Below are 22,785 nucleotides of genomic sequence, written 5' to 3'. Positions count from 1 at the left end.
GATACTTCTTCGTTTTCATTTCTAATTCTATTGATTTGAGTCTTCTCGCTTTTTTTGCCTGATGAATGTGGCTGATGGTCTATCAATTTTGTTTATCTTCTCAAAGAACCAGCTTTTAGTTTTATTGATCTTTGTTATTGTTTCTTTCATTTCTTTTTCATTTATTTCTGATCTGATCTTTATGATTTCTTTCCTTCTGCTAACTTTGAGGTATTTTTGTTCTTCTTTCTCTAATTGCTTTAGGTGTAAGTTTAGTTTGTTTATGTGAGATGTTTCTTATTTCTTGAGGTAGTATTTTATTGCAATAAACTTCCCTCTTAGAACTGCTTTTGCTGTGTCCCATAGGTTTTGGGTCACCGTGTTTTCACTGTTATTTGTTTCTAGATATTTTTTGATTTCCTCTCTGATTTCTTCTGTCATATCTTGGTTATTTAGTAGTGTATTGTTTAGCTTCCATGTGTTTGTATTTTTGTTTTTTCCTGTATTTGATATCTAGTCTCATAGTATTGTAGTCGGAAAAGATACTTGATACAATTTCAATTTTCTTAAATTTCCCAAGGCTTGATTTGTAACCCATGATATGATATATCCTGGAGAATGTTCCATGAGCAGTTGAGAAGAAATTGTATTTTGTTGTTTTTGGATGCAATGTCCTATAAATATCAAGCAAGTCCGTCTTGTCTAATGTGTCCTTTAAAGCTTGTGTTTCCTTATTTATTTTCATGTTGGATGATCTGTCTATTGGTGAAAGTGCCATGTTAAAGTCCCCACTATTATTGTGTTACTGTCAATTTCCCCTTTTATGGCTGTTAGCATTTGCCTTATGTATCAAGGTGCTCCTATGTTGGGTGCATAAATATTTACAAATTTTATATCTTCTTTTTGGATCGATCCCTTGAACGTTATGTAGTGTCCTTCTTTGTCTCTTGTCTTTATTTTAAAGTCCATTTTATCTGATATGAGAATTGCTTCTCCAGCTTTCTTTTGTTTTCCATTTGCATAGAATATCTTTTTCCATCCCCTCACTTTCAGTCTCTATGTTTACCTAGGTCTGAAATGTGTCTCTTGTAGACAGCATATGTACAGGTCTTGTTTTTGTATCCATTGAGCCAGTCTATGTCCTCTGGTTGGAGCATTTAATCCATTTACATTGAAGGTAATTATTGATATGTATGTTCCTATTACCATTTTCTTAATTGTTTTGGTGTTGTTATTGTAGGTCTTTTCCTTCTCTTGTGTTTCCTGCCTGGAGAAGTTCCTTTAATATTTGTTGTAAAGCTGGTTTGGTGGTACTGAATTCTCTTAGCCTTTGTTTGTCTGTAAAGGTTTTAATTTCTCCATTGAATCTGAATGAAATCCTTGTTTGGTAGAGTAATCTTTGTTGTAGGTTTTTCCCTTTCATCACTTTAAATTGCCTTGCCACACCCTTCTGGCTTGCAGAGTTTCTGCTGAAAGACCAACTGTTAACCTTATGGGGATTCCCTTGTGTGTTATTTGTTGCTTTTCCCTTGCTGCTTTCAATATTTTTTCTTTGTATTTAATTTTTGATAGTTTGAGTAATATGTGTCTGGACATGTTTCTCCTTGGTTTTATTCTGTATGGGACTCCATGCTTCCTAGACTTGGTTAACTATTTCCTTCCCCATATTAGGGAAGTTTTCAACTATAATCTCTTCAAATGTTTTCTCAGTCCTTTCTTTTTCTCTTCTTCTTCTGACACCCCTATAATTCGAATGTTGGTGCATTTAATGTGGTCCCAGAGGTCTCTGAAACTGTCCTCAATTTTTTTCATTCGTTTCTCTTTATTCTGCTTTGTGGTAGTTATTTCCACTATTTTATGTTCAAGGTCACTTATCCGTTTTTCTGCCTCTGTTATTCTGCTATTAATTCCTTCTAGAGAATTTTTAATTTCATTTATTTTGTTGCTCATCATTGTTTGTTTCCTCTTTAGTTCTTGTAGCTCCTTGTTAAATGTTTCTTGTAGTTTCTCCATTTTTTTTCCAAGATTTTGGACCATCTTTACTGTCATTACTCTGAATTCTCTTTCATGTAGCCTGCCTATTTCCTCTTCATTTGTTAGGTCTGGTGGATTTTTATCTTGCTCCTTCATCTGCTGCATATTTCTCTGTCTTCTCATTTTGCTTAACTTACTTTTTTGGGGGTCTCCTTTTCACAGACCTCAGGTTTGTAGTTCCCATTGTCTTTGGTGTCTGCCCCCAGTGGGTAAAGTTGGTTCAGTGGATTGTGTAGGCTTCCGGGTGGAGGGGACTGGTGCCTGTGTTCTGGTGGATGAGGCTGTATCTTGTCTTTCTTATGGGGAGGACAGCGTCCATTGGTGAGTTTTGGGGTGTATGTGAACTTAGTATAATTTTAGGCAGCCTCTCTGCTAATGGGTGGGGTTGTGTTCCTGTCTTGCTAGTTGTTTGGCATGGGGTGTCCAGCACTGGAGCTTGCTGGTAGTTGAGTGGAGCTGGGTCTTAGCATTGAGATGCAGATCTCCTGGAGAGCCCTTGCCGATTGATATTACTAGGGGCCGGGAGTTCTCTGGTGGACCAATGTCCTGACCTTGGCTCTCCCATCTTAGAGGCTCAGGCCTGACACCTGGCCGGAGCACCAAGACCCTCTCATCCCTGCTTCATGTGTTTCCCTTCACTCAGCCAGCTCCTGCCTCTGGGCCTCCCTCCCTTTTGGTTTGATCTTTACTTCCCATGCTTGGTGGGGGCCGGAGGGCAGTGCAGGAGATGCCAGAGGGCAGCTGCCCCACCATGTCCTCATCCACACCTTACAACGGGCTTGCCAGGTCCCTGCCAGTCACAGAGGGTCCACAAAGACAGCCTGACCACCAGACAGACCCAGAGACCTGGCAAGGAGGGAGCAAGACCAAATGTCTTAATGTTTTTCAAATGTAATAAGTTTGGTAACAGAAACAAGACTTATGATGTTTAGCAATAAATACAAAAATCATTACTATTTTTCAATAAAGTGGCAAACATTTGGTCCTCTGGGTGGGGCAGTTTCTGAATTGGCAAATACCCAGGTCCTACTATATTATGCCATTTCGTATAAGACACTTTGAGCATCCACAGATTTTGGTATCTCCGGGAGTCCTGAAACCAATCCCTACTAGGGAAGACTGTATACCAGAAGAAAGGGCAGATATATTATTTAGAACTAATTAGAGAACATACTGAATTAACTAGGACCAAAATCAATACATGAAAGCCAAGAATTTTCTTATATAGTTCAAATAATCATTTGAAAAATATAATAGGGAAAATTCAACTAAATTTTGAAATTTTATATGGATACTCTCAATTTAAAATATGTAGTATACACATATGCACCTTGACATGAGCAGTTTTGTTGCAGTGGTGGAGGCCAGAGTCTGAATGGAGTGAAATCAAGAGAGAAGGGGGGAAGAGGCATTGCAGCAGCCACAATGGATATTACCCTAGGAATTTGAAAGAAAGAATGAAGGAATGAAAGAAAGGAAGGAGGGAGGGAAGGAAGGAAGGAAGGAAAGAGAGAGAGAGAGAGAGAGAGGGAAGGAGGGAGGGAAGGAGGAGGAAGGGAGACAGAAAGAAAGAGAGAGAGAAACAAAGAAAGAGAAAAATAAAAGAAATGGGTAATAATTTGAAAGGTGAGTAGGGTGAAAATTTTGTTCATATTTTTAAGTTGCAAGGTATAACAGTATATTTGTATGATACTAAGAAAGAACTGATAGAGAAAGAAAATAAATTCACTTTATTCTTTGTTGCTATTGAGAAAATGAGGAATACCTTATCAGGTAAACAGCTGGAGATGATTGTCTAGTAAGAATATCATTTTTAAATATTAATTATTCTTTAAATTTATTAACTAGATAATTATTCAATCCTTATATATAATATTCCTTCAAAATTGTATCAATCAATTTCTTATAACCCATTAGAACTTTGCAACCTATATTCATAGGTTATGTGTTTAGTGGGTTAAAGCCTGGGAAACGATGCACTGACCAGCATAGGCAGAGGGAACAGATAGGAAAAAGTAAGGTGCAGCCGTAATATCTAGGCCAACAAAAAAGAATTTTTTATGGGAATGAATAAGTATACTTTGAGAGGAAAATATAAATATTCCATAATAACAAAATAGAAAAAAGTAGTCTTTCTGGTGATCTTTTATAAACTCCCTCTGGGAGGGAAAATTCTATCCCTGATTATAACTTATAAAATACAATCTCAAAACCTAACATTTTACTTTCTGATCTTTTCGAGGATAATTAGAGTTGTGGAAAAATAATACTCAAACATATGTTTATTTTATATCAGGTAGCTAATTATTATTGACCTTCTTTCTACTATATTCTGTGAAGGATATGCAAAATTATAAGACGCAGTCCCTACCATCAAGAAAATTCAGCTAGGGAAGTTTTTAGTATGATTAATAGAAAAGGCAATGATATGGTAAAAATATCTGTTTTCTTTAAGGGATTATACTAGGAATAGAATAATTTAAGCAGCACCATTCAAAGACTTGTTTTACATATGTGCATTATGAGTAATCTTCAGGTTTACTTTAGTATCTTATGGTGAGAAAGACTTGCCTTTTTCTGCCTAAATATGTCTAAGTTTTATGAGGAGGGTAGGGTTAGGGAGATGAACTTGTTTTGTTTGTACTTTTTTGTTTGATTTGGTTTTGGATTTTTGCTTGTTTTTTTTTTTTTTTTTTTTTTTTTGGCGGAGGGGGAGGCAGTGTTGAGTGTTTCTGGTGCACCAAATAATTTATGTTTGTAATGAGTATATACTGAAGGACAGCTTATTCTCTAGACAGGAAACCATATACACTATTTTCTGGTTTTGTTGTTGTTAACAGTGCCTGCTTATAACCTGATTCCTGGGTAATTAGGGACTGAAAAGGTAATCAGAATTCAAGTGTGTTGAAGCTCACAAATGGGATTTGTGCTTAAAAGCCTTAGAAACAGAGAAACCCCCTCTGCATCCTATAAAATGGTCCAAAAGTCTAATCACCAACTCGAGAGAGAGGACACTACAACTCCTCTGAGTCTGGCAGTTAGTGGTAGAGAAAACCCCTAGAACACCCCTCACAGCTCTAAGTAAAAACAGTTGCCTTCATTGTCAGTTTTAATAGGGTCTGGAACCCACCCAAATGTGACTGAAATTGAAGAGGCGTTTGCATGACCTAAATGTATCACTTTAAACTTCACCCCCAAACACCAATCTACTGTTTATTTACCAGTTAATAGTTTGTTTCATTTAGCCTTGTTAAACAGGCTATGCTTATTTTTCCCCCATCATTATAAACTAGGGTTAAAGTAACTTAGTAATATTTTAAAAGAGAAAATAAAATGTAATGGGGCACCTGCATGAAATTTGAATTTTCAGCCCAGATGGTCCTAGAGTGTTTAATTAATTAAGTAGACAAACTATACAAAATTCTGTAGAAATATTATTTATTGATAGTTTAATTATTAGATGATCAGGATCAATAAGTCTTAGTCAGTTTTCCTGCCATTATAAATGGTCCCTTGGACATTCTCCTAAGACAGCTAGAAGGATAGTCAGTACATTCATCAATAACCCAGTTAACAACTGCCTCATTTAACTCCCTTGTACTTTTTGTCCTTGTCCCCAAAAAGGACAAAGGGAAATAGTATTTGGTCAAGCCCTGATAAATCAATAACTTAATGCAGTTAGTTACACTTGCTTAGTGAAGTTAATATTAAGAGCTTGTAAGAGTTTCCTTGTATTTACTTCTTTATTCCCACATCAGCCATTACAGAACATTCTCATTTTCCACATGAAAGCAACAGGAGCCATTTCACAGCTCAGACCCAACAGACTGAACACCAAAAGATTAAGTGGCTAAGCTGCCTAGCATTGCTTGTTTAGCTTTGCCCACAGGATTTGAATTTGCACTACACTGTTGAACATCCTAAAATAATTTAACCACATCCCAAACACTGCATAAAGAAAGTCTGTTCCATTTCTCGCCTCTTTAGATTGCACGTCCAGAGCAATTTCTCCCAAATTAAATGGCATTTGGTTTGCGTTAGAATAATCAGGACAACTGCAAACATTAATAAGTTTGCAATAATAGCAAAGTTATTTTCTTCTCCAAATAGCCCTATGCATACCTATAAAGATTTTCCCTCCCGACTTGTTTCTCCTTTATTTTTTAAATAGATGCATCACTGTAATCTGATTGAGTGTTATGATTCGCACCCTGGTTTTATTATGAAATGAAGCTTAATATAAACCCAGGTGAAAAAGGAAGAGAAGGAGGCAGCCTACTGAAACAAGTTTGTCATTTGCAGGTTTGACCGGGGTCATTCCAAACATCCATTCACTCATTCATTCATGTATTTAACAAGCACTTATTGAGAGTCCATATTGTGCAAGGGATGATATTAGGGGCTGTACATAGTGAGAGAATGAAAGAGAGTCATGGCCCTTTTCATTAAGGAGCTCCAGGTTAGTGTGGAGAAGACAAGCAGCTATTAGAGCATTACCAAGGAATATTGGATTAGAGAGATATACTAAATGCTGCAAAGTCTCGTTAAACAGATTTTTCTAAAGAAAGGCAGTTGTATTTAGAGTGGTGAGCAGACATCTAGCTCTGCCTGTTCATACATTTACCCTAAAAGTAAAGCTATTGTGCTTTATTTGGGACCAAGTTGTCTACTTCAGGCACATTATAACATTATTTTGGTGACCTGATTTAGTATATAAATGTGGAGGAACTGAGGCACAGAGCAGTTAACCCAGGGCAGACTTAACCCAGGGCAGAACAAGAAATCAGCAATGAATTTGTAAATTTGGTAACTTCTATAAAATGAAAACTTTCACTAGATATAATGCATTTAAAGACTTTTGAGTATAGCAGATTTATCAGTAAAGGATGGACACGATATGATAATTGAGTCATATACTCTAATGTAGATTGAAGGAAGTCTTAAAAATGGGAAAGGTGGCTATTAATAACATCAACAATTAGCCTCTGAGGGACAAATCTAGAAAAAGAATGTATTCTAAGAAACTATTCATAGCTTTTTAAGGTCACTTCAAATCCAGAAACATCAAGTTTAATGTCAGTACTTTTCTGAGATATCACAAAAGAGTATTGACTGCCAGATGTTACAAATCTTCAAAATGAGATTGCACGGTTTACACTACAGTTTTCAAGAAATAGCACAATCTTGTTAGAATTTTTACATTTTTGTCTTTACATGTTTCATATATTTCAACTCTGTTTAGAGGACACAATAAAAATTGCTAACTTTTTTTTTACATCTTTGCATTTCCATTCCTCTGTAAAGTCCCCTGCAAGAAGCAAATGCTTTAAAATATTAAACATGGCATCATGATATTTAAATCCACCTCTACTTTTCTAAATAGGTTCCCAGAAAAAACTATTTTTCCCAGCCACTTATGTGTTAGAGCGCCTCCCAGTGAATTCATCAATCTACTACCTGAGCCACATGGATATTGTTCTAACCCACATATCAAGATTTCTTTTCAAAGTTAACGATTGTGATTTCTAACATCACAGCAGTGTTTTTGTTTCTGCTGTGCTGCTTTGATATTGGCAGGAATTAGTTCAAAAGAATGCAATGAAACCTTTATTAGGGGACTGTGATACTCATAGACTCTGGGAAGGCAGCCAGGGGAATCAATTGGTGAAACATTCAAAGCCAAAGGTGTACCACCTTCTTTAACATTTTCCCATGCCAAAGCTGACTGCTGAAGCATCGAACTAAAGATCCTTGTCCTAGTCTTTGTAGTATTCAACTTATTTCTTCAGACCTCAATACCTGTTTTTATTTACATTTCTTTCAGCATGATATGCTGTGATGTTCTGAGATTTCACTTCAAGGCACTGGCAGGTTTCTTTTACACCTGTGCAGTTCTTAATCATGGAAAGGTACTGAAGAAAGGGCTGCCAGGCAGGCCATGTGATAAAAATTGTCAGTATACTTATACACCACTAGAAATGGTGTATACATCTTATATGCCTGGAGATGTTCTTTGCCTAAGTCAAAGCAGGGCAGGAAATTCATGTTCTTGGGATGTGAAATGCTGACTTTTTCCTTATTATTAGAATATAAGCCAAGCTGAAAAGAACAAGGACTCTGAAAGAAAAATAACCAACTCCTCTGGCTCCAGTGTTCACCTGTCAACTTACTTTTCCAAGTCCAGATTATGAAAAGTGATGGTAGCAGGAGAAAGGAGAAAAGAAGGGGCAAAGTGTTTCACCCAGACATTGTTTGGATTAGCTAATAAAAATCTGCTAAGCTTTTGAAAATCCTTATCAAAAATCAGGCAATTAATTTTATCTTCATTTCTAATTGAGAGCAGCCAACATGGGTTTTCAGAGCAAAGACAGAGAGAATAATTTGTTAATGTTATTTGGTTAATCATAGTTCCCAAATATAAACTTTAAAGTCTTCTCAAAGTTTAGAGAATCATGGATTGCCACATGAAAACTGCAGAGTAAAAAAAAAAAAAAAAAACAAAAAAAAAACATATTTATCAATCTAATATAAAACACTAATTTAAAATACTACAGTTTATAAAATTATTTGCTTATATTATACTCCCATATATTATTAATGCCTTGTGCATGTTATAATATACATGTTTTTTAAGATTCCCTCAAAAGATTGCTGTTTCATAAGGAATCTGTAAAAACTGGGGTAGAATTATAACGTTATCAAAAGTTTTAGAGGCATCAATAGATTTGAAATAACTTAATCCAATAATTTCATTCCATAACATGGGAAACTGAGACTAGAAAGAAGAAATTTTTTCAAGATTACAAAGCTAACTAGCAGAGACAGGCCCTTTTGCATTCCCAAGACTTACAAGATACCAAGCTGCTTCCAAAGAACAGTGTAGTTGGCAGGACTTTCCGTATGAAGTCCAGCTCTTGCAATTTACCCTACAAGGTATTAAAAATAGCATTACAGTTTTAACTGAATGTGTAGCTACTTCAATAAACTATTATATTTAATAACTACATACAGTTTTATTGGGTTGGCCAAAAGTTTTGTTTAGTTTTTTCTGTAAGATGACTCTAGTAGCGCTCAGTTGTCTTTAACTTCGTTGGAAACCATTTATTTAGATTGTATTGTGACAGCTGTCATATCAGTGTGCATTTAAAAAAAGACATCAAATTTGGTGAATTTTTGTGTAGCCATTTTAATATTGAAGATGGAAGAAAAAAGCAACATTTTCGGCATATGATGCTTTGTTATTTCAAGAAAGGTAAAAACACAACTGAAACGCAAAAAAAAAAGATTTGTGAAGTGTATGGAGAATATGCTGTGACCGATCTAACATGTGAAAAGTGGTTCAAGAAGTTTTGTGCTAGAGATTTCTTGCTGGACGATGCTCCATGGTCAGGTAGACCAGTTGAAGTTGATAGCGATCAAATTGAGACATTAATTGAGAACAATCAACGTCATACCACACAGGAGATAGCTGACATACTCAAAATATCCAAATCAAGTGTTGAAAATCATTTGCACCAGCTTGGTTATGTTAATTGCGTTGATGTTTGAGTTCCACGTAAGTTAAGCGAAAGAAACCCTTCTTGACCGTATTTCCACATGCGATTCTGTACTTAAATGTAATGAAAACGTTCTGGGGTTTTTTTGTTTTTGTTTTTGTTTTGTTTGTTTGTTTTTGCGGTACGCGGGCCTCTCACTGTTGTGGCCTCTCCCGTTGTGGAGCACAGGCTCCGGATGCGCAGGCTCAGCGGCCATGGCTCACGGGCCTAGCTGCTCCGCGGCACGTGGGATCTTCCCGGACCGGGACACGAACCCGTGTCTCCTGCATCGGCAGGCGGACTCTCAAACACTGCGCCACCAGGGAAGCCCAAAATGTTCTGTTTTTAAAACAAATTGTGATGGACAATGAAAAGTGGATACCGTACAATAGTGTGGAATGGAAGAGGTCGTGGGGCAAGCAAAATGAACCACCACCAATCACACCAAAGGCTAGTCTTCATCCGAAGAAGGTGATGTTGTGTATATGGTGGGATTGGAAGGGGGTCCTCTATTACGAGCTCCTTCTGGAAAACCAAATGATTAATTCCAACAAATGCTGCTCCCAATTAGACCAACTGAAAACAGCACACGAAGAAAAGCATCTAGAATGAGTCAACAGAAAACACATAATCTTCCATCAGGATAATGCAAGACTGCATGTTTCTTTGATGACCAGGCAAAAACTGTTACAGCATGGCTGGGAAGCTCTGATTCATCTGCCATATTCATCAGACATTGCACCTTCAGATTTCCATTTATTTTGGTCTTTACAAAATTCTCTTAATGGAAAAAATTTCAATTCCCTGGAAGATTGTAAAAGGCGCCTGGAACAGTTCTTTGCTCAAAAAGATAAAAAGTTTTGGGAAGATGGAATTATGAGGTTGCCTGAAAAATGGCAGAGGATAGTGGAACAAAAGGTGAATACGTTGTTCAATAAAGTTCTTGGTGAAAATGAAAGATGTGTCTATTTTTACTTAAAAACTGAAGGCACTTTTTGGCCAACCCAATATATAATGCAAATATTATATTGATATATATCAAACATAATGATATATATCTAATAAAGTGCAGTGTCCAAAGGATTAAAGAAAACTGCATAATTAGACAAAATAGTTAAATGTGTACAAGATACTTATTGATTTCCAGTTTAACACTTTCACTGTTTTCTAAGAAAATAAATGCAAGTGATTAATTTGAGAAAACACGACATTCCACAAATGAATAAAAATGCATTTGAAATGTTAAATAATGTATTATTTCTTTACTTCTTCCCTTTCCAGAGATCTTTCCAAATGTTCAGTTACAATTCTTTCAACTGTGAGTATAAATTATAGAGACCTTTTCAGCTTCATTTTACTGTGGTTGACTGAACACTGGATTGACATGCTCAGTGGTCACACAGACATCAATTGGGATAATGATATGACAATAACAAACATGTTTTCTTAGAAATATTTTAAAGAGTAAATAATATATTGAACCATAAAATGAAAAGAAGAGGATGCAAATGCTCTTTAAATATTTTTTTATAAACATACTGAAATGTAGACAGGAACTTTTAAAACAGTAAATAGAACAAATTTGTTTTCAGGTTGCACTTAAAAATAGATGAAATAAAAAGGGGGAAATCTTATTTATATTCTGTATATAGGAGTTAACTTTAAAACAAAATTTTAAGTCTATATAAAGAGTTCAAAATGAAGGAGATAGTAAATGAGCCAGAAGGACAGAATTAGCCAAATGAAGATTATTTTATATTTAATTTAAAAGATCAAATGAAAAATATTTAATATAGGAAGGAAAACATTTGACTTGACATGAAAGCTATCAGTAAGCAGAGAAAGTGATGGATAATGTAATGAGATAGCCCATTTTAATTAAATTTTCAAAATATAAGTTAATCAAAATCTATATAGGCCAAATAAAAAAAACCCAACAAAATGGAAAATGGATGGTAAGCCAAGATATGAATGGGGAAATAAGAAGGAACACTAATTATAGAGAAATATCAGTTCACTGAACTCTTTGTTGACCAATTGCTCAGGTCAACAGCACTATAGCTAAGGAATGGAAGTTAACAGATGCCTACCAACATGGGGTCTCTAATGCTTTATTTCTTAGCAATATTAGAAAAGTCAAACGGAGCCATGCACAAGAGGCTTAACAGTAATTTTCAATATAAATTTAAAAAACACAAATTAAATAAATTGTATTTTCTATTGTTTCAGTTTTATTCTTCAAATCAATAGAGTTTGATAAAAAAGTTCTCTAGTGCTCCACTCTTACAGTTTAAAACATTTTCCTAAAGATCAAATAACTCACATAAAACAACTAAAGCAAATCTAGTGGATCTTGTAGAAAAGAAAAAGATTCACTATTGAGCAGATATCCAGTTCTGAAATTTAGTCGTAAATTCTTCTTGAAAGTTCTCTGTGGAATGAAACAGTGTCATTAGACAATTTCTGTTGTCGTTGCTTTCAATCTTATGCAAAGGTAATTTAGTTTTTCTATATTCCTCTATGATGACAATTCTGTAGGATTTTCATGTTGTTGTACTTGGTTTTTGCCAATGCTCAGATAAAAATTGAGTATTTACCTTATGACAGAAAACATTTCAAATTTTGTATTGCTATATAGTCAATCAGCTGGACAGGTCCATTCTCACAGTTAGTGTCCTCTCTCTTTCTTTCTTCTTTATGATTGACTCGGCCTAACCACTGACACAATAGCCTCTGACCAAAGGGAATGGTTCTTTTCCAGAGTTATTGTTTTGGATTCTATTCTCAGTTAAGTATGTCTCACTGAACCCTTCTAATATAAACAAAATATTTGGATTACTTTCAAAGTAATAATGCCCAAAGGCAAAATTTAATATAAAACCCAACTTTTTTTTTTTTGCAACTCAGCAGAAAGACCTACAAAATATGTGATGCTTGGCAGAATGACCAGGATCAATTTTTATTGCTACATGAGGTCAGCCACTATCTTATCTAGTAAGCAGATTCCGGTTTTTGTTATTTTTTGTAAAGTACATTCTATGAGAGGCAGATGCAATATCAGCTGTTCTTGATCGATTCTTACGTAAATAAGAGAGTGATGAACCCCCCAACCAATTTGGGGAGGAGTCACCTCAAATTGAGTGATTCATCTTCAGCTAACCTTGTGGGAATTAAAGAAAAATTCTATCATGCAGGATCCACGCTGCTTCAGTCATCAACTAAGCAAATTAATAACAGTCAGCCCCTAAATACTTCCCTGAATAACTTAGAATATGTTATTAAGAAGATGATTAAAGGCTCCAAGTTCTAGAGAATTTTTGTCATCCTGTTCATTATCAAGATAGAATATCTATCTAAATATGAAATATTAGTAGGTAAGACAATCTGATTTTGGCTGTCATTGGTTTTTAAAAGGAATTTATATCAGTCAATTCTTCTTAGGAATATTTTCTCCTACAAAATTATTGACAACTTATGCATAAAAAGATGTCTGGAATTTATCAGCTTCAAATGACTAATTCCTGGGATGTATTTCCAGACTCAGAGGTGATGGTAAATAGTCACAGAATATTATTTTTCCTGATGCATTACAGCTAGAGTTTCTGTTTTCACAATCTGGAAATAAGATATCTAAAGTTATTTGAACATTATGTCTACTATTGGACAAAATAAAGGCAAGTTTCTGGATAATACAAGAAAAAAAACTGTGAACTGAATGAAATGAGTCTAACGTTCAATATAAATGTAAGAAATAAGATAGAGGTGCTGTCACCAGTGGTCATGTCTAGCTTATTCCTGAAATATTGGCATGGAAGTTTGAACTAGCTCACTGTGTGTGCCTGAGTCATCACGGTGTTTTTCCAGACCAGTGGTAGAGATCACGCTGCTCTAACCAGCAGACATTTTCTTCTTACACTTTGGGTGCCTTTGCTTATTTTTCTCATGGCTTCTAATTTTCATCTAATGAAATTATAAGCTTTGGAGTCAAACAAACCTGAGATTGAAGCTTGACTTTGAGAGCTGTAACTAGTTTGACCTTTGTCACATTCACTTTTGTTAGCCTTAGTTTCTTCAACTATAAAATGGTGAGGTTAAATGGATCAACAGTGAAATGAGACACACACACATATTTAGCAGTGTCCACCACGTTCAATAAACTTAGCTACAAGAAATTTATTAATTTATTATTAAGTTTGTAAGACATTATAGGAGTATAATTAAGTAAATGTATTAATATCATGCATCCATTCATTTACTGTTTCATGAACACTTGTCCTTCCTGATACTGTGCTGGGCTTTGCCAAACAGGGATCCAATAAACTAAGACTAGATCTTGAAGAACACGTAGCATCTATCCAGGGAGATACCTATGTGAATAATTCACAATAAGACAACATAATAAGTATGATAATAGAAAAATTACTAAAGGAGCAAGGAAATACTGAGGAGGAAATTATTTATCTCTTCTTTTTTGGGGTATTCAAGGAAGTACCCCAGAAAGTGGTCGCTCTTGAATTTAACCTTGAAAAATGAGTAGGAATGTGCCATTGCAGGAGGGGAAGGGAAATTTCCAGCCAAGAGCAATGTTTCAAAGGTGTTCAGATACGCATTGTGCCTGGGAAGTGAGTTAGGCCTGGCTAGAGGACCCAATGCCCTCAGCTTTACTAAAGAAACCGTCTTCTCCAATACTCACCATTGTTATTAATAATAACATTATTCTAAATATACAATTCAGTCAGTTTTGATATCTTTATCCATTAGTTCTATGATCATCCACTGTCAAATGTGGCTACCTTTGCTTTCAATGATGGATTTTAAAGTATGTTATTTTTATCCATTTCTCCTATTCATATATTAGTCAGGATGACTATCTTCTAGGCATTCTACACTCCATTCCCCTTGCAAAAAACATCAGCATCTTTATAGGGGCTGATCATACTCACACTCCTCTGCTGAATAAAAAAAAAAATCTAAATAATTCAGTATTTGATTTTAAGAGTTGCTATCAGCCTTCATAGACCTATTGTCCCTCTCTTTTTTCTCAATATTCCAATCGGTTTTTCATTGGCTCAGAGTATCGACTTTATTCAAACACAGCATTAATGGGACAGTTCAGATTGTGAATTCTGAAGCTTGATTGCCTGGGTTTGTATTCTGTGATCACTACTCCCTAGCTGTGTGGCCTTAAACAAGCACTTTATCCTCAGTGTCCTCATCTGTAAAATGGCAATAGTGCTAACACTTCTCTCTTAGGATTAAATGAGTCAGGAATAGGTGTGTTAATACATGCACAGCATTTAAACAGGGTCTGGCACATGACAAACATTCAGTAAGTTTTTAGCTAATATTACTATTTCCTCTTCAAAGTATAATTGTCCTATTTTAGATCATGATTTAAAAGATTTTTAAATGATGTATGGTGAATTTTTAATGATACATGAATATATGCTTTTTCTAAAAGAGGCAAGCAATAGCTATCTACAGATATGAAACATAACTGAAGCTCTCCCCTTTATCCCCACCACTGCTATTGCACAACTCAGAGGTAACTTCTGGTGACAGTTTAACAGGTATAATTCTGGTTCTTTATCTTTGTTTCTTTGAACATAAATTAGATCTTGCCCCATGAATTATCCTGGAATTTAATTGTTTTTTTACTTATTATATAGGTAACTTTCCATAACAACACATATTAAATTCATTTATTTACCAAATATTTCCTAAACAGCTACAATGTACCAGTCCTTTTCCTACCTGCTGGAAATACATCAGGGAACAAAAATCCCTGCCCAATTGAAGCTTACATTCTCTTTGATGTATAGTTTACACATTTCTAATAGCTACAGTATACCATAGAGTATGAATCTAACATAAGTTCTTGTATCACTCCTATACTGAAGTAAATGTAGATGGTTTTCAGTTTTTGCTAATATATTACCACTGACAACCTTTATACTCATGTTTCTGAGTTTTTAATTTTCAGGAGAGATTCTAAATAGTGGAATTACTGATATAGAGGGCTTTAAAAAAATTCATTTTCTTCCAGTTGTGTTGAGATGTAATTGACATACAGCACTGTATACGTTTAAGGTGTACAGCATAATGATTTGACTTGATACATGATGAAGTGATTACCATAATAAGTTTAGTGAACATCCATCATCTCAATGAGATACAACTTAAAGAAATAGAAAAAAATTTCTTCCTTGTGGATGAAAGGAAGATGACAACACTTAGAATTTACTCTTGACAACTTTTGTATAAAACTTCCAGCATTGTTAATTATATGTATCATGCTGTACTTATAATCCTAGTACTTATTTATCTTATAACTAGAAGTTTGTACATTTTGACTGCCTTCATCCAGTTCTCCCTTCCCTCACTCCCTGCCTTTGGTAACCACAAATCTGAAATCTTTTCCTATGAGTTTGTTTATTTGTTTGTTTTTAAAGTATATTTGACCTAAAACATTGTTAGTTCCTGGTACACAACATAATGATTCTATATTTCTATAATATTCAAAATAATCACCAAGATAAGTCTACTTGTCATCTGTCACCCTGCAAACATATTGCATAATTATTGACTATATTCTCTGTACTGTACATTTCATACCTATGACTCATTTATTTTGTACCTGAAAGTTTGGACCTCTTCATCTCTCTCACTTGTATTTCTCCTACCCACAACCCCCTCCCCTCTGGTAGCCACCCCCTCCCCTCTGGTAACCACCTGTTTGTTCTCTGTACCTATGACTCTCTTTCTGCTTAGTTATGTTTGTTCATTTGTTTTGTTTTTTAGATTCCACGTATAAGAGAATTCATACATTATTTGTCTTTGTCTGACTTATTTCACCTAGGATAATACCCTCTAGGTCCATCCATGTTGTTTCAAAGGGCAAGATTTTATTCTTTTTTATGGCTGAGATATATTCCACTATATATATATATATATACATACACACACACACATACATTTTCTTTATCCATTCATCTATCGATGGGCACTTCAGTTGCTTCCATATCTTGGCTATTTTAAATAATGTTGCAATGAACAGAGGATGCACATATCTTCTCTGATTAGTGCTTTCTTTTCTTCAGATAAATACCCAGCATCACATGGTAGTTCTATTTTTAATTTTGGGGGGAACCTCCTACTGTTTTCCATAGTGACTACACCATTTTCCATTCCCACCGGCAGCGCACAAGGGTTCCCTTTTCTCCACATTCTCGCCAACACTAGCTTTTTGTTTTTGTTTTTTTGTTTTTGTTTTTGTTTGATAATAGCCACTCTGACAGGTGTGAGCTGGTATCTCACTGTGGTTTTAATTTTCATTTCTCTGATGATTAGTGATGTTGAGCACATTTGCATGTGCCTGTTGGCCATCTGTATATCTTCTTTTGAAAAATGTCTACTCAGGTCTGCTGCTCATTTTTTAATTGGGTTACTTGTTTTCCTGATGTTGAGTTATAGAAGTTCTTTGTATATTTGGGGTATTAACCCCTTGTCAGATAAATTGTTTGCAAATAATTCCTTTCATTCAGTAGGTGGTCTTTTCATTTTGTTGATAGTTTCCTTTGCTATGCAAAAAGCTTTTTGGTTTCATGTTGACCTATTTTTAAAATTTTTGCTTTTCTTTCCCTTGCCAGAGATTTATATATATATATATATATATATATATATATATATATATATATATATATATATAGCTAAGATCAATGTCAAAGAGTGACTGCCTATGTTTTCTTGAAGTTTCATTGTTTCAGGTCTTACATTTAAGTCTTTAATCCATTTTAAGTTTATTAATGTATATAGTGTGAGAAAGTAGTCCAGTTTGATTCTTTGCATATAGCTGTCAGCTTTTGCCAACACCATTTATTGAAGAGGCTGTCTTTTTCCCATTGTATATTCTTGCCTCCTTAGTCATAGATTAATTGCCCATATAAATGTGGATTCAGTTCTGGGCTCTTAACTCTGTTCCATTGATCTATAAGTCTGTTTTTGTACCAGTACCATATTGTTTTGATTACTGTAGCTTTGTAGTATAGTTCAAAATCTGGCAGCATGAGATCTCCAGCTTTGTTCTTCTTTATCAAAATTGTTTTGGTTATTCAGGATCTTTGTGTTTCCATACAAATTTTAGAATTATTTGTTATAGCTCTGTGAAAAATGCCATTGGCATTTTGATAGGGATTGCAGTAAATCTGTAGATTGCCTTGGGTTATATACAATATTAATCTTTACAGTGAACATGGTGTATCTTTCCTTTCTGTTTGTTTGTTCTTCAATTTCTTTCAACAGGGTCTTATAGTTATCTCAGTACAGGTCTTTCACCTCCTTAGGAATATTTATTCCTAGGTATTTTATTGTTTATTTTGTGATTATAAATGGGATTGTCTTTTAAAATTTCTCTTTCTGAGAGTTCATGTTAGTGTATAGAAATGCAACAGATTTCTGTATGTTAATTTTGTATCCTACAATTTTACTGAATTTATTGTTGAGTTCTAGTAGATTTTTGGAGGTTCTTCAGGATTTTCTATATATAGCATCATGTCATCTGCGGTTTCCAATTTGAATGTTATTGGAAAGTGAGTTTTAGGAAAAATAACTAACAAAGGCAAGAGAAGAGAAAAGAAAAGAGAGGTGAAACCAGTTGTGTGTGATAATATAGACACCAAGATAAGAGTGTGTTTCAAGAAAAGTATATTAATAGTATTAAATACTGCTGATAGATCAATCATGATGGGAACAGAAAATACTCTTGATTTTATTATGCAGCAAGGGGTTCTCTAATTTCCTCAACTGGAATGACTTCTCCTGTCCTTCTCAGCCATCTATTTCAAGTCTCCTAAGGTCTTATTATCTAATCCAGCCATGCTCCCAAATCACTTTCCAAAAATGATTTCTATTTCCAGGTTATGTGCTCAACTCTTCCTAATGTAGTCATTCTAACATGTAATTGTTTGTCTATTATGAGTCAATCCATTAGTGTCATGTTTTGTTTATTTTTCCTAATTCAGTTTATAACACTCTGGACAATACCCCACTCACCTCTACTTTCATTATACCCATATGGCAAAATTTCAACCATGGATTAACACAAGTATGCATTTTTCCATGCTCTTCTGAGTCAGCTAAGTACTACTGGAGAAAGCCACAAAACAGGGGAGGCTGTTTCTATAAAATGTTGTTGACCACCAGTTTCATCTGGGCCCTCAACAAAACCTGTCAGTTTTACCATGTTTCTCTGAAAAGTCCAGTTCCCTACTGTCCACAATACCACACAGTAGGGACACACACAAAAAATTCAGTGAATAAAAGCTTTCCAGTGCTTCTCCATTCTTCTAAAATCACCACTGACCAGTAGCTCTTTCATTCTGAAAAGAAGATTCTGACTTCTACTTCATTTCCATTAGATAAGAGTCACTCTATAGCTTGCTAATAAGCCTAAAAACCTTTCTGTACCTACACCAATCTTTCCTCATTCCCTTTAGTTTCAACATATTGTGTCCTCCAATCTAAGGCCGGGATCATTGCATAAACTTTGGATCCCACTTATTCTATCCTTTGTAAAACTGCACTGCAGGATTTTCCTTTTACTCTTTGTACTTTCAGTTTTGACCCCTCTAATCAATATATAAAATGTATTCAATATCTGCTACCTTAAAAAAAGAAGCTCTTCCTATGGTAGATGCTGTGACTAATCACTCAGATTTCTGCCTTCTGAACTTAGACATTCATTCTGCTAGTTGCCAGAGTACTTACTGCTGATAGCTGAGTCCTTCCCCAGGCATTGCCATAAGCAGCATATAAAAAGAATCTCATCTCCTGTAGATGGAGGAGTGAAGAAGCTGAGGATTAGTGCCAGTGTTTAATTATAAGGGTAGTTGAGCTTTAGAAAAGGCTGAATTTTGACTTCAACAAGGCTGTTATGCCAAAGTCACTGATTAAAAAAATGTGGAATTGACATTTTGACCTGAGAATATCTGGATCAATGCATTCAAATATTTTAATCCCCATATTCTGCTGAACCATCTGGGCCTTCAGAAATGGCCTATTTCTTCCTCTTAAAGGTTAGTAGTGGGCTTCCCTGGTGGCAGAGTGGTTGAGAATCTGCCTGCCAATGCAGGGGACACAGGTTCGAGCCCTGGTCTGGGAAGATCCCTCATGCCGCGGAGCAACTGTGCCTGTGCACCATAACTACTGAGCCTGTGCATCTGGAGCCTGTGCTCTGCAACGAGACGCTGTGACAGTGAGAGGCCTGTGCACCGCGATGAAGAGTGGCCCCCGCTCACCGCAACTAGAGAAAGCCCTGGCACAGAAACGAAGACCCAACACAGCCAAAAATAAATAAATAAATAAATTATTTTTTAAAAAAGGTTAGTAACAACAATCACTTGAAGACAAGTCAAAGACCTCAGACTAATAAAGTCAAGGTTCAATATACCTCATATGGATGTGATACAGCTACAGAGGAAGGAAAGAGGCTATACCCCTGTAAAGGCTACAGAACTTAGCCAAGGTATACCTGCAGAGGCCAGGGAAGTATGTGTGGTTTAGATCAGGTGGGTTCTGGGTCCAGAGAACAGGTGGTAGAACATAAAGTTGGATGATAGAGAGTTGATCAATATGGAAGAACTTTCCCTTGATACAGGAATTAATAGCTTGTCAAGAGCCCTGGGACATGGCACAACAACCCTGTTGGAATGCTCTTGGAAACTGGGCAAAAATAATGAACAATACAAAGTGAAGTCAAAGTGCACATATTAGCATGAAAAATGATAGAAGAAGTAGCCAAAAGGCTCAGAGAAGTCAGTATTGTAAGAGAGTTATACACATAAGGCTGGAAATACCACCAGCCAATTGTGTTCCACAGGGGTTCCAGATGACAATCCATTTACTATTAAGGAATTTTCTAGGAATCTCAGTGTTAGCTGTTCTCACTAGACCAGGACTGACTATAGGAGATGGTGTTATAGAACTGGGCTTCATGATAATAAGCGGAATGAGAGGATCCAAAATACTACTACTACTACTAATAATAATAATGGAGGACTGGAAGGAGTACGTAACTGACAGAGCAAGATGGTTATGTTACCTTAATGAGCAGCAGGTTGGAGTGGCAGTGGATCGGGGACAGTGCTGACTCACAGAGAGCCATGGAGATGGTATATGCAAGGATAATGAAGATGAGCAGCCAATAAGGGTATTCTCAATCTAAATAATAAAAAGAAGTCAAGATTGGACGGCAGGAGGCTGAGAACACCGCCATAATAAAAAGTCATGACCCTCTGCTTAGCTTCCAGACTTGCCAGTGTTCAGGTCCAGTACTCATTAAATGAGGGAGAGACTGGTTTACAGGGAGGAAGTACCCAATAACTCCATGCCACAAATGTCTATGGTGACTTTAGGTGAATTACAAAATCTTTCTCTAATTTTTCTTTTATAAAATTGGGACAATAACAGTGTCTTCTCATTGGCAAATGTTTTGTGGACTAAATGAAATAATTTGTGTGGCCTTTGATAAAGGTCCAGAATGTATTAGATATTAATTTTGTTATAGAAGTAGTAATATTAAGCAATTATATGTCTTATTTATACAGAACAATTATAAATTTAATATTTGCCATTAATAACATATAAGAATAGTCTTTAAAAAAATGTCAGCTCTCTCTCATACATACTTGGTGCAGTAAAATTCAGTGACCACCTCTCCAGTTGTTTCATCTCTTCCTTGGGTTGTTCTGCACAGCCCATCTTTTATCTAATTTCTTTCAACTTTTGAACTGTGCTGCTTGATCTTTCAATTCTTGATCTGTAAAGAAGAATATATTTTTAATAATTCACCCTAAGAATCAGATCATGTCTATCACTCAACCTCTTTCTGATGCCACCAACATAAAGCTTCTGGATTTCGTTTTATCATAAATATTTCAATAAATCCATAGGTAGCTTTGGAGATTTATTTTTGAAAAAAAAAAGAACATTCTTAGATGTTTAAAAAAAAGCTACTTTAATACTTTTAAAATTTTAAATTGGGTCAAAGTTAATCCTTTATTTTACAAATTATGAATATTTGCAACCTATACAAGTAATTTTTTTCAGATTTTCCTTAAATACATGATTATTTTAAAAAGCAGGCCAATAATTTTTGGAAGCTTTATTTTTTGAAAGTGAAAGAAAAAAATCAAAAGGGGAAAAAAGATAACCCTGTATAACTTGTCTTTTGCAGGTTCTGAGAGTAGTTCTACTTGACAAGAGAGGAAATGGCAACCAGAGTCTCTGTCAGAGGCAGAAACTAAAGTCATGCAGTTTTTAATTTAAATGAAGACAGATAAGGTTAAACTTTGCAAACTTGCCTTACTTTGTATTTATCCCTCATGCTGCAGAGCTAACTAACTGCTACCATCTGAAGAAAAGTTTACACTAAGTTTAATTACAGCACTAGTAAGTCATTTCATTTTAGAAATATTTACTGAGCTCAAAATACATGTATTGAGGAGTCCCTCTACTAGATACCATCAGTCTAAATATATGAATAAGTTTGATTCCTTCACCCAAGGAGGTTAGAATCTAGTTTGGAAGGCTATAAGCCTGTCCTTTACCCTGATAAAAGGAAAACTCCAATGATGGACTGTCATTCATTGCAGTTGGAAGAACTGGTGAGAGAGTTGGCATTTGGGCTGGATCTTGACAGGAACACCTTTCCTCTTACAGATGGAAATGAGAGCAAAGGGCAAGATAAGGAAAAAGAAAAGTGTGCAACTGAGAGTCCCAGGGCATGGAACAGAATGCTGAGCCATCCAATGGGGTGAGACATAGGTACTGATAATGGTTGAATGAAAACTAAACCTGGATCAACTGGAGTCCTTTTTTTTGAATATTTCCATACCATACTCAGGAATTTAAATTTTATTTTCAAAATAGGAGTCACCATCAAAGATAGTTTGTGAGTTTTGTTTGGTGGGGGTAGTGCAGGAGTGATCAGAGGAGTGATATAGTAATGTAATTACACTTGTGTTTGGAGAAAATTACTATATAGAATTTAAGGGCTGGGTACTGACAACCTTCTTTTTAGAGTAAGTAAGTTGGAACTGTGAATCTCTAAATTCCTATCTTTCATTCTTTTTCATATCCTCCTCCGCAAGCATCTAGCATAGCCCCTTGTCTGATATTCATTAAATGTTTGATGAAAGTCTTTGGTTTGGTTTCAAGAAAACTACATGTAAGGACACAG

This window comes from Aethalodelphis obliquidens, unplaced genomic scaffold (assembly GCF_003676395.1).
Source record: "Aethalodelphis obliquidens isolate GAN/ISIS:26980383/991018 unplaced genomic scaffold, ASM367639v1 scaffold13, whole genome shotgun sequence".
NCBI lineage: Eukaryota > Metazoa > Chordata > Mammalia > Artiodactyla > Delphinidae > Aethalodelphis > Aethalodelphis obliquidens.
The sequence above is the reverse complement of the archived record's forward strand: the minus strand, read 5'-3'. Positions refer to the sequence as shown.